Source organism: Pollicipes pollicipes, unplaced genomic scaffold (genome assembly GCF_011947565.3).
Source record: "Pollicipes pollicipes isolate AB1234 unplaced genomic scaffold, Ppol_2.1 Scaffold_7262;HRSCAF=8765_pilon_pilon_pilon, whole genome shotgun sequence".
Lineage (NCBI taxonomy): Eukaryota > Metazoa > Arthropoda > Thecostraca > Pollicipedomorpha > Pollicipedidae > Pollicipes > Pollicipes pollicipes.
Window position 1 is genome coordinate 10,497,542 of NW_023597055.1, and position 13,031 is coordinate 10,510,572.

Consider the following 13,031-nt stretch of genomic DNA (forward strand, 5'->3'; position numbering starts at 1 on the left):
GGCGCGGCCACTCGGTGATGTCGGGTATGGACGTCGTCTCGCGGCGCCGGAGTGTTTAGGCTGTCAGCCAAGGTCGCGCGTGCTGCACACTGTCCCCGCCACGGGGGCGGTGCGTGTTTGTTGTGTGGAGGAATTAGTTCGTGGCAGTGTCTTGGAACTCTGTCAGCGTATCTGTAACGTTGAAAGACATGCGTTGTACTGTGCGGTGTGTGCCGTAATAAACCGCCCGAATCGTGTTGCCGTTTGTGGATAGTGCGTGCTGAGAGACCAGCGGCGGTAGCTGCTTTCAGGTGCGGCAGACCGGTGCTGTTACCAGCACTGAAACAGTGGTGGCGCCTCCATGTCTGGTCCGTATAATATTGTCCAAGGTACAGAATGTCCAAAGACCAAAGCTTCCAAACTAGATCCTTCAGCGGCCGCCAGGGCAAGAATGATCCCTTATTGGCAGGCAGCGTTGCCTCGCTCAGCGCCGGCCGCGCGCATACAGTCGACACCATTACGAAGACCACGCGCGTGAGGCTGGCGGGCCGGGATACTAGCTTAGTATCAGATCCATGTCCGCTCCACGACGCAATGGAGCCGGCTGGAGGCGCCGCGCCGAGCATTGGTTGCTGATCGTCAAAGTTGGGCCCGGTAAGATTTGCCTGCGTTTTGGGCTGCTAAAAAACATTGAAAGCAGGCGGAATATAAAACGGAATTATAGCCGCGCTATGCCCGAAAATATAATTGTCGAAATCGACACCAGCAGTGGGAAATTCTGGCTGCCGATCTTGACTGCTCAATTGTCAGTATAATGCAGACATCATAAGTTCCGGTTAACAGGTTTAAACAACTTCAAATAACTATAAGCTCGAGGGTTGTCGCTTCTGGCATCATACACTAGCATTGTGGTTACTATGGGATGGGGTTCAGCAAAAGCAGCTAACATCAAAATGTTTCGTGGTCAGTAGTGAATATCGTTGAATGAGGCGAATGCTCTTCAATGTGGTATTAAAGAAACACCCCATATCCAGCACGTGCAGAAAGCTGATCGAAACACGGCCGGTTAAATTTGATGTAATAGATGACCACTATCAAGAATAAGGTCAAGGTGTTGAAGACAATGACTAAAGCACCATTTCTAAATGCACTTCACATGAAAACGCTGCTCATGTCACGTCCCAAGATGATGCATGCTTACTTACCTCGATTAAAGTTGACGATTGCGCGCAACAATTTAAATATATGCATACTTGTTTTCTGACGTTAAAATGTATTGTTTACAACTAGCGTTTCTTGTGCAATGCTGCATCTATCAAAATACGCGCGCGATGCGATTGCTTAATTCGACATTAGGTATACTTAACGGTTTACCTGTCTTGTTCTTCGCAACGATATGCGCACCTTCTGTATACTTGCGCCACTGAGGTGTCCAATGAACCGGCCTGAAATCTGGCGCTTCGATTATCCCACCTGAACTGTCCCTGTCCTTAAGCTCCTGGAGATTTGATGTCTATCCCATTTTTTGATTTCATTTTCAATCCCTTGGCGCATACGTGAGGAGCTTTTACCTCCAAAAGGAACACTGGGGTTTCCTCGGGCGGTCAACTGGAATGAAATCAGGATAAGGACTAAGAAGATTGCCGAGAACACCAAGCTATTGGTCAATCTGTGAGATGGTTCTTGGAAACAGTCAGGATGCACTCAGCGCGATGCCGAAGAATGATATGCTATCAAGTTTTCCTCGATTATGTTCACTATACCGACGCTATACATTCTCTACACGGAGTATTCCTACAAGTTGTTGCATTCTTTGTCACCTTTTAGTGTTTTCGCGTATAGTGATAGTATCTAAACTATCATCCTGCTAGACTTTATCTATGCTATGCCTGGATTCATCTTTTCTTCAGTTAGATGACATATAAGACCATGATCGCACATGCGACACGCCGACGACACTTGCGCGTTTTGGTTCATGGGAACTAGCTCTTGCCAGGCTTCTTTGCCGAAATCGAAAGAAAAAGGACTGTCATAAACACCTTATCAAGCTTGTCACATATGCTTCAATCAAAGACGTAGGAACGTTTCAAAAGGTGGGGGCCAACCTCAGGGTGTACTTCAGCATTTTTTTCTGGAAAGCGAGCCCGATGACCGGCGAGAGGGGGCAGAGATGGAGATTGTCATCGCTCTTTATTCAAGTGCCGTGGCTGCTACGTTAGATATGCACCTAGAGCTGTTTCTCACTGGTGCACAGTCTTGCCTATTCGACTTATCTGTCATTTGGCAAATAAGGCTATCTGGCTCCCCGAGATTATTCGTCCATTTTAACATTATCCCTCCTGGGAGAGCTAAATTGCACGAGCGGGTAGGCATTTTGGGCCGTTGAGAGGCATCTACCGCCACAGTGTTAAATGCCAAAGTACGGCCTGCACATAGGCTAGTGAGAATTTTGAAAGTGGATCGATGGCTCACACTGCTTTTAAGAACCAAGCCACGAGGCCCATCTTCCATATGTTCCTTATCTGGGCCCTGCTCCTGTCTGCCGTCGGTGGTCACTGCCCTGGCCCGGATGCCTCCCGCACGACTGACTGCGAGCTGATCGTATGGCTACTTTGTTGCATACTTTTGGATCAGCGCTACTACTACATGGTGAAACATGTGTTGGACATTGCAGCAGTATTTTTTTCCGAATAACCTTCCCTTATACCATACCATCGCAGAAAAATAGCCTCCGGGAAGCTGTCTGCGTTAGGTATGGATTGGCCCGACAGACACTTCATTGTCCATCATGCAACGTACGCAACTTGATCTGCTTTTGTGCGTCGGCAGGGGCGTAGCCAGAGCGTTGCCAAGGGCGAACACATGGTCGACAAAAGCCCATCTTATGGTGATCCCCCCCCAAAAAAATCCACGGATATAGCTTACTGGTTAACAGGGGACACGGTTTTCATGGTTATTGTTACCTGTAACCCGCACAGAAACAGGAGCTTACCGCGAGCTGAATTCTGTTTTGTATTTGAGATTAGTAAACTGCAGAAATCAGCCGTTGAACGACTGCATGGAATAAGTTACCAACGTTTTTAAGTTATAATAGTTAGTTGACTCTTTCCAAATTGATAGAATTCAAAAGCCTTGTCAGAATTTTTCAGCTTGGTCCTATCAGACATTGAGGACATCGCGAAGGTAGATTGTAGATCGATGTGTTTGATCCAAATTGGAAGATGAAAATTGGCAAATCAAGTGGTCAATAACGACATTAACATAGCCAGGCCATGTTTGTCTGGAAATGCACACCATTCAGTTGAAATCTCTTAGTGATTTAATTTATGTAAATCCTTTTTTTAACATGCGAGCCCGCAAATCTTAGCACCAAAAACCCCACCACCAGCCGTTACAGCCTTCATTTTCTGCGGATATTTAGCCCAGTGGCTAACTTTTAACCGTGGCCCACCGGTGGACGAAAATGGTGACGCTTCTGAAGTTATTACCTTTTAACACTGTAAACGATTATCAATACAAGTTTTGTGACGTCATTTTGAGCATGCGCAGTCCAAAATCTTAGAAACACAAGCCTCGACACCAAGTGTTGCAGCCTCCATAGGCTACGCAACGTCGGCCTAGTAGCTGATACCAAACTGTGGCCAACGGAGGATGAAAATGATGGCGCTCCTGAAAAAGTATTCTGAAATATTGTTAAGTGTAGCAAAAGTACTGAGCGCATATTTCTCGTGTGCAAGTTTTTGACTGATGAAAAGAACGGATTTGCCCTTAAAGCACCGGGAAGTGGGGGCGGAATCTGGTGATTGAACTGGAGGAGTGAAGGAAGGGTCTCTATTTTTCTTGTTTTTGCAAGTATTTGTCTATCCAGAAGACAGATTAACACGGCGCCCGCCGTCTGGTGGCAATTGCAGTGGCCGAGACGTTTTGGTTTTTCGGAAGCTGCAACCCAGACCATCCCTGCTCTCGAGGTTGCGGGCGGGTATGCTCAAGCATTTTGATGTAATTTGTTTTGCTAGTACATTCTGAAAAAAGCGTTCTCAGGCAAGCATGGCATGAACTTGCTCGTTTTTATGCTGATTTCTACCCATCCTATTCAACAATAATAAAATCCCACTCTACTCAACAATAATGAGACACCTTATTTCCTTCCGGGTAATGGCCTCTTGAGAAGAACATAGGGGGTACATAACCGTTTCCGGTCAAGGGTTGAAGGGTCATTCCGTTCCATCGCGAAGTGTCTTCTGGCTATCATTCTGGCGACACGGAGTGGGATCGCCTGGTCGATCCGGAGGCCATTAAAAGGATATAGCATACCACATTGTTCCCATCCCTGACATGGGAGGCCTTCTGACCCGCGCAGTTAGCCCCAGATCAGCACAGGAACCCTCATTGACGCAACAACATCCACGATCACCGCAGATAGTTCAATAATTGTCACATAGACTCTAGTTCCGTGTTTTTCTGTGTTCTTCAGAGATATTGAGTTCTCCCTGATGGTAGATTGTAGATGAAATGGGGTTCCTAATTTCCATTAACATGGCTAACCCATGTTCGTCTTAATATGCTCAAGATCCTGTCATAACTGATTACTGGTAAGAAAACTACGTAATATGGTCTTAAACACGCAAGCGCGCGCTCCCATGTCATAGCAACGACAGCCTCGACACCCGGCGTTGCAGTCTCCATCGCATGCGGCTTCGGCCTTGCGGCTGTAACACTAAGCGATGGCCAATGAACGAAAAAGATGACGCATCTTAAGGGCGATGTCTGGTGAAATAAGTAAATCGGCACGCATGTTATATGTAGTGCAAAAGTAAGCCAAATGCAACCTTAATCTGAAAAGTGGAGGAGGGTGGGAGGGGGGGGGAGCAGTTAACACCGCAAGCCCCCCCCCCCCCACCTTGAAAAGTGGGGGGTCCATGGTCCCCTGGCCCCCTTTTCCTACACCGATGGTCTCAATGGACCGGAAGTAAAATGCAGAAAATAGAGCAGAATGCACAATACATGGTATATGGTTCTGCACGCACAGGATGTACACAAAATATCTTATAATCTTTTTCCAGTGAAACTGTATGTGAGAAGAATAATGCATGCCACTCGGGCTTGTTTAATGACCACCTGGGGACACATCTACGGAGAGCGTGCGCTCACAATTGGGGGAGGAGGTAGTCGACATACATGCACCAATGGTACACATTATAACATACTTAAACTTTTAGGTGCACATTTCAGCAACGGCATAAGACAATGCGGACCAAAGATATAAGAATCGCTACGTGTCGGTAAACGTTGACAGAGGATTAACTCGCAAGCACCATCGCGAAATACTGATTGCTAGCGCTGTCGTTCAGGTAAGGTACGTTCAGCAACACTTGTCTGCTGATTTATTTTGACACTGATTTCCTGTAGCGAATTGCCTTCTGATCTGTGATACAGTCCAGCGAAACCTTCTGGCCTAGCCATTGATGTCTCGTGCAAGCCTCATCATAGTGCCGTGTGCCTTGCAATAGGATATGGAATCTTGCATGCCTGATTATTTTGATACTTTTCTTGTCGGGATCTGCACATATTTACAACAGCTACGATCATTCACAGGCCTTTTGAATTGTGCGTTGTGTGGTGACTTATTCACAGGTGACCACGTGCACTACCTGGAACTGTTGATTTGTCATAATATTTTGGAAATATTGGCCTAGAGTCCTGGCGTAGCCACGGGTCTCCCGGTATACTGACGTACCTGTGTTTTGGCATCGATGTTAAAATTGTGAGAAAAAATCGTGCGTGCGTGCGTGCGTGTGTGTGCGTGTGTGTTTGTGTGTTACGGTACTGTTTTAAGCATTAACGGGTAGCACACGTGTAAGCATTGCCTTTTTCTTTTAACGAGTGATAAATTTCTGGGTTTGCTCTCATGCGATGAACAGATGCAGTGTCACCGACTTCCCTTGTAGAGCGAGCATATTTAAAAAACCGAAGTTGTCCTCAGATTTCGGCCATTTTACAGACTGACTTCCTAGATACATGCAACCAAGCACAGCCACCTCTCAGCCCAGCAGGATCTCATGACTTGTTAATCAGTGCGTCCTATTGGACTTGTGTGACTTTAAGTAGCAGAAACGCCGCCATAGCTCCATCAGTTAGTGAGTGCTGCCCAGCCCACATGTGACAGTGTGCCCCCCCCCCCTCTGAAAGGAGACCTCATGTTGTTCAATAAGTCCGCTGGAAAAGCCTCTCCTCAACTTACATCTCCTGGCGCCGCCCCTGACAGACCCAGTAAATTGACGTGGGGAATCCACATAAATGAAAAGTCTCCACCAATCTGTTGATGCACCAGCTAATTGTTCTAAATGGCATCATGTGCAGTATTTTGACCACAAATGGCTATTCATTGAACCATATCCTATGATTTGTAATGTAGTGTGCTTTGAAATATGTTACATCCCTGCCCTAATGCCAGTGATACATGATCAGAAACAGGCCATTAACCCGATAGGAAGCCTAAATTATTGATACCCATACTTTCCCCTCTCTTGCAAGGTTTACTCATTTGGACGCTGTAGGCTAGTTGTGGTGAAGACGTGACAGCGATCACTAAAAATAAAAAGTAGTTGCAACAAGAGGGTCTAGTTTCATAAAGCTATGACCAAACAGCGAACACGCCCCCGGTCGAACACACAGCAAGTTCCACGCCGGCTAAGGGCAACGCTGCGACGCATTCACAGCAGCTCCGCGCGTGTCCAACGCCCCACTCCACGGTACTCGTCTCGTACTCAACGATCACTTGCAAGTCGAGCGCAGCCTCGCCGACCAACAGCATCCGACACCATCTCTGCACCAGCGTGCGAAATGAATCCGTTGCTATGCGACCCCCCCCCCCACGCCGACCGCATGCTTGTAGTGTTCGCACTGGCGTCGACTGTACGCTCTCGGCCGACGGCGGGCGGAGCAACGCTGCCTACCAATAAGGGCAATTATTCACACCCTGGCGGCCCCCCCCCCCCCCCCAAGAACTAGTTTTGTAAGCTCTGGCCCTTGGGCATTCTGTACCTTGGACAATACGTACGTTGGACATTCTGTACTTTGGACATTCTGTACTTTGGACATTCCGTACCTTGGACACGCTGTACATTGGGCATTACGAAACGGGCTCCTTTCACCCTGCGCCATTTTGGAAGTTATTGCTCATCTTGAACATTGTGTACCTTGGACATTATAAACTTTGGACATTCTGTACCTTGGACATTTTGCACTTTGGACGTTCTGTACCTTTGGACATTCTGTACTTTGGACAATATGAAGGCCTCCCCCAATGTCGCCGGTGTGGGTGCCGTGCCCAGCAGCGCAGGGGAAGGCGGCGCGTTTTTGCCGGCCATCCACCGCAACGACGGCGTGGCAGCTCCTGCCGCTTCGCAGAACGCGGGCCGCCCTCGACTCGCGGCCCACGGCAGGGGCGATGGCCGCTCTAGCATCCTTGGCTAACGGTACATGATGAGGTCCGGTAGCTGACGCGGGTGGAACGGTCCCCGCCCGGAAAAACGGGCGGGGACGGTTCCGGAAAAACGGTCGACAGGTCGCCGGTTCGAAGGGTGTCGAGCGAGCCTTTTTGTCCGGCGCTCGCGCTCGTCAAATGGGTGGCGTCATGTGCCCGCCTTCTCTCGTCCCTGCAAAAATGGCGCCGGCGCGGTGCCGGCGGCTGCGCGGCCCGCTTTACGACCGGAGTCGGCTGAGGCCGGGCCGACGGAGCGCGACGGCAGAGAGCGCGGGGCGACTAGGGTGAGCACGTGCGGTCTGCTGCCGCGCGACGTGGTCAGCGGCGGAGGCGCGGGGTGCGAGGCGGCAGGCTGGTACCGACCTGCAGGCACGGTCTGCAGGCGCTGGTACTGAGCAGGTGACCGGTGGTGCTGCGCTGGCCACGCCGTCCAGAACTCGGTGGTGCTGGGCGCGGAGCACCGCAGAACACTGAAAACCGCTGGCTTCGGTCACTGCTGACGTTCGACAGGACCGTTTCAGCCGGAAGGACGCCTCCGAGAACACGTGTGTCGAGACGGCCCTGGTTGTCAAGCAGGGGCTAACCCCAGCGGCTGCCAACGTGCACTTTGGAGCCTGCTGGATCCCGTTAAGCCAGTGACCAGCCCCTCAGTGGGCACCGGCGCCCGCTGCGCTGTGCACCCGTGTCCGCGCAGCCGCCGTCTGCCTCTGAGTCGCAGCTGTCCGCCATGACTCCCCGCCTGCTGGCCGTCCTGACCCTCGTTCAGGTGGTGCTCCCGGAGCCGGCGTGGCTGGCGACAGGACCACTGACTCTGGCGCAACTTGCAGCGGGTCAGCTGTCGAGCACTGATCTGACTGAGAGTCATCTGACGGAGAGTCAGCTGACGGAGAGTCAGCTGGCGAGCAGCCTGGAGTCGGAGAGCCAGGCGTCAGCGAATCACCTGACTCTGCAGCAGCTTGCAGCGGGTCAGCTGTCGAGCGCTGATCTGACAGAGAATCAGCTGACGGAGAGCCACTTAACGGAGAGTCAGCTGACGGAGAGCCAGCTGACGGAGAACCAGTTGACGGAGAGTCAGCTGATGGGCAGCCTTGAGTCGGAGACCCAGGCGTCAGCGGGTCAACTGACGGGAGACGGGCGGCCGGGGGACGGGCCGGCGCCGGCCGCCGAGCCGTTCCGAGTGTTCTGGAACGTGCCGTCAGCCCCGTGTACCCAGTCTTTCGGCGTCGACCTCAATCCCGGACAGTACGGCTTCACGGTGAACGCCGGCGAGAAGTTCGCTGGGGGGCAGATCGCTCTGCTCTATTCTCCAGGTGATGTACGACAGACAGCGGGCCGAGCATGCACAGCGCGCTGTTCTCACCTGGCGAATCACGAGTTTGCTGTGCTTGAAGCGGACCGTCGGATGGACATGCGGATTTCCTGTCGGTTGACTGGATGCAAAGAACAAATCGACGACTTGCACTAGGATTGCAAAGCTATTCAGCATGAGATATGGGCTTTTCAGACGATGTCGAATCGCCCGGAGTTCATATTGTCACACGCACTACGTCATTTTTTCCACTTTCCCCCTGAAATCGCCACTCGGCTGACGATTTTCTCCGTTCCCCGTGATTCCGACGACGCGCCGTTTGTCCTCCGGCAGGTTTGTTTCCGAATATTCTGAAGAACGGCTCGGAAGTGAATGGCGGCCTGCCGCAGGTGGGGTCGCTGGACGTCCACCTGAAGCGGTTCCAGGATGGACCTGGAACGATCCCGTGCCCAGACGTCAACTTCAGCGGTGAGTTGTGGTTCTTCTCCTCGTGCCTCTCTCTCTCTCTCTATCTCTCTCTCTCTCTCTCTCTCTCTCTCTCTCCTCTCTCCTCTCTCTCTTCTCTCTCTCTCTCCTCTCTCTCTCTCTCTCTCTCTCTCTCTCTCTCTCTCTCTCTCTCTCTCTCTCTCTCTCTCTCTCTCTCTCTCGCACTTGCGGTCTCTCTCCGTTTTCGTTTTGGGCCCAGTCGGTTTGCATGCAAGGTGATCTGACATGCTTTAGCGTGCGGGAGACATCAAACAATATTTTTTTGCGAAAAGCCCAATTTGGAAGACTTACCACATCGTGCTAATCAGCCTGTACCTCTAACACTGAACAGACTTATTGTGGCATATCGAGGGGGGTACAATTTACAACGTATTCATATCCGAATATTTATTCGTACACACCAACATTGGGGGCAAGCACAGCTCTGTCCTTATTGCATGGGATTAAAATCTGAAAATACGCTCGTGCTCAACATGACGTCGAGTGTACGAACAATTGGGAGCATAACCTTCAAATGTCATGGTATAGCCTCCGGGCAATAATAGGTTAAAAACGTAGTCACGCAGAACTCCGTCAATAACGCATTGGATCCAAATATGACAACGCTTACGGGGTGGCAGTGACGTCACGTTTATACAGCTTTCGTGATCTGACCTTTAAAGGTCACCGTATAGCGTCCAGGCAATCAGAGAGAAAACGCGGTCACGCATTACTTCACTGGAGGTTAGGCCAACTGAGGGCAAACGCCTGATGACGTGGCGAGTACGTTGTCTGATGTCACTGAGCACTGTTGTCAGATTTGGATCCGATATTTTACGGACGGAGAACTGTGGGACCATTTTTTACCTACGATTGCCTGGAGGTCATACGACGACCTTTAGAGGTCAGGCTGCTCAAGTTGTATGTACTTGCTGGCGTGGCGAGCACGTAGCCATTTTCACGTTTGAACTCCATGCATTAATGGGTGAGATGTGCGTGACCGTGTTTTCGGCGTATATCAATATAGACCCGAATTTGGATGCGTGGTTAACTATGCCTGCACGTCAGATTATGCGAAATATAACCATTTGTCTGATGCGGAGCACTCACCAACGTAGCCACCGCCTCGTATGATTTTAACATATTACCGTGACATGATTCAGGAGCATCGTGGCGTCTGGTGTGGACTTTCCTGAAATTCAACGTGTATGTGGAAAGGGTGTGTGTGGTATCTGAGCCGAATGCATAAACACAACGTCCCACAGGTCTGCATTCACGTTCAGAAAACAATGTCGAGCCACTCCAATGCATTGAAGACTCCACCCCCAAAGCTCACACCTCGAAAGCTGACGCTGAGCCCAGCATGACGGGCGTGGGAGTGATCCCCTCCCCACACCAGGCGTGGGGGTGATCGACTTCGAGGGCTGGACGCCCTGGTTCGCCGCGCTGGCGAGTCCACTCAAGCAGGCGGCGCTACAGCTGGTGCGGCGGCAGCACCCGCAGTGGACGGACACCCGCGTCGCCGAACAGGTCAGACGCACGCGGACGGGGGGGGGGGGGGGCGGGTCACTGGGCAGGCCAGCCACGCTAGCACAGACGTGCGGGTGATTCAACGGGTTACGCGGATGAGCCGGCCGGTGAAGCGCCCCCCCCCCCCCCGCCCTCGGTACCAACACCCGCGAACACTCGGTCAAGCCCGGGAGCGCTTGGACCTGTGGTCTGTCTCCCAGGCTGAGAAATGATTTGAGCAGCAGCCTGGTTTTGAGGTCTTAAAAGACTTCGGGAAGTGTTCTCCGGACTCCAGGTAAGCTTCGGTCGTGACCCCTTTCTCCCGCAGCTTAGGAGGACCGTGGCGAGGACGTTGAGATGAGAGGCTCCGGAAAACTGTTGGTGATATGTTGGTGTTGGTGTTGGTCTTTCCACTTACTCGGGAGGTCTTTGCTCCCCGGCCCCTAACCTCAGACCCGGGAGAAATTTGATCCATAGTCCGTGTTATCAGACCTGCGGGGACTTTCATTCGTGATCCGTCTTTTCAGACGCGGGAGGACTTGGATCCGTGCCCCGTGTTATCAGATTCGGGATGACTTTGACCGGTGACCGGTGCCGGCAGGCTCGGGAGGACTTTGACCCGTGGCCGGTGCCAGCAGGCTCGGGAGGACTTTGACCGGTGACCGGTGCCGGCAGGCTCGGGCGGACTTTGACCCGTAACCGTGCCGGCAGGCTTGGGAGGACTTTAACCCGTGACCGGTGCCGGCAGGCTCGGGAGGACTTTGACCGGTGACCGGTTCCGGCAGGCTCGGGAGGACTTTGAGTGGTGGGCTCGCCTGTTCCTTCAGCGGACGCTGGAGGCGGCCGAGCGTGCCCGGCCGGCCGCCGCCTGGGGCTACTACCAGTATCCGCTCTGCGGGAACCTGCACATCCCCAACGGCACCTGTCCGCAGTCATGGCGCGACAAAAACCACCGGTCAGTGCTGCCATTTCGCGGCCGAGCCGAGCAGTAGTAGTGCTGCTGCTCACCGTTCGGTGAGAACTCATCCCCTTGTGGTCCGTCTGCTGATGGTTGTCGCGACTGCTGCATGCTCCTGTATCTGTGCCGGCCCGTTATACCCGCCCGGTACAATCCTGTACTCTACGTGCCGTCATCGCTGCTGGGTACCAGCTGCGTCTTGTACATTTCCGCCCACGTTTGTGTCAGTACCCATTCGTGTAAGCACGTTCTCATGGCAACCGCGTGCCCACCCCAGCCTTTGCATCGGAAGTGGATTATTGCCATTGCTCCTGCCGTCCGCTGCAGGCTGTCGTGGCTCCTGAGCTCCAGCAGCGCCCTGTACCCGTCCGTGTACCTGTTCCGGAACGGGTTTACGGACGCTGAACGGCGCGCCACGGTGAGGGGACGCCTAGACGAGGCCTTGCGGCTAGCAGCCGAGGTCCCCGTCTACACGTACACCTGGTTCCAGTACCACGACGATCCCAGTTATCTGTCTGAGGTAGGCCGACGCCGATTTTGTTTGTAGGCGGGAGGTGCACTTGGGGCTGCGTTGTTAGGCAGATGAGAAGATTTTACTCAAACGTCTCGCTGGTCAGCATGTACGCGTAAGTGAAAGATTGCTGGGATGCCGCGACAATGCTTGTGAGCACACTCTCTGTTATACCCGCTGAGCTTGGGTGAAAATGCTGCGGCGTTCAGTGGCGCAGTTTAGATGATGGCGTTGGTGGTAGCGCCAGGGAGGCTTGTACTGGACTTGTTGCACCCCCCCGCTAGCCTGAGAGTGCCCCTTCCCCACCCTCCCGCCAGCCTGAGAGCACCCCTGCTCCTCCCTCCCTGCCGGCCTGAGAGCGCCCCTGCTCCACCCTCCCCGCCACTCTGAGAGCGCCCCTGCCCCACCCTCCCCGCCAGCCTGAGATCGCCCCTGCTCACCCCCACAGCCAGCCTGAGAGCGCCCCTGACCCACCCCCACAGCCAGCCTAAGAGTGCCCCTGCCCCACCCTTACAGCCAGCCCGAGAGCGCCCCTGCCCCAGCCTCCCCGCCAGCCCGAGAGCGCCCCTGCCCATCCTCCCCGCCAGCCTGAGAGCGCCCCTGCCCCACCCTCACAGCCAGCCTGTGTGCCCCTACCCCACCCTCACCGCCTACTTGAATGCGCCCCTGGCACGGTCGCAGGAGGACCTGCTGTCCATGCTGGGCCAGGTGCGCACCCGTGGTCTGCCCGGCGCCGTCATGTGGGGCTCCTACCTCAACTGCGACTCGGCCGCCCAGTGTCACCGGCTGGACGCCTACCTGCGCGAGCGTCTGG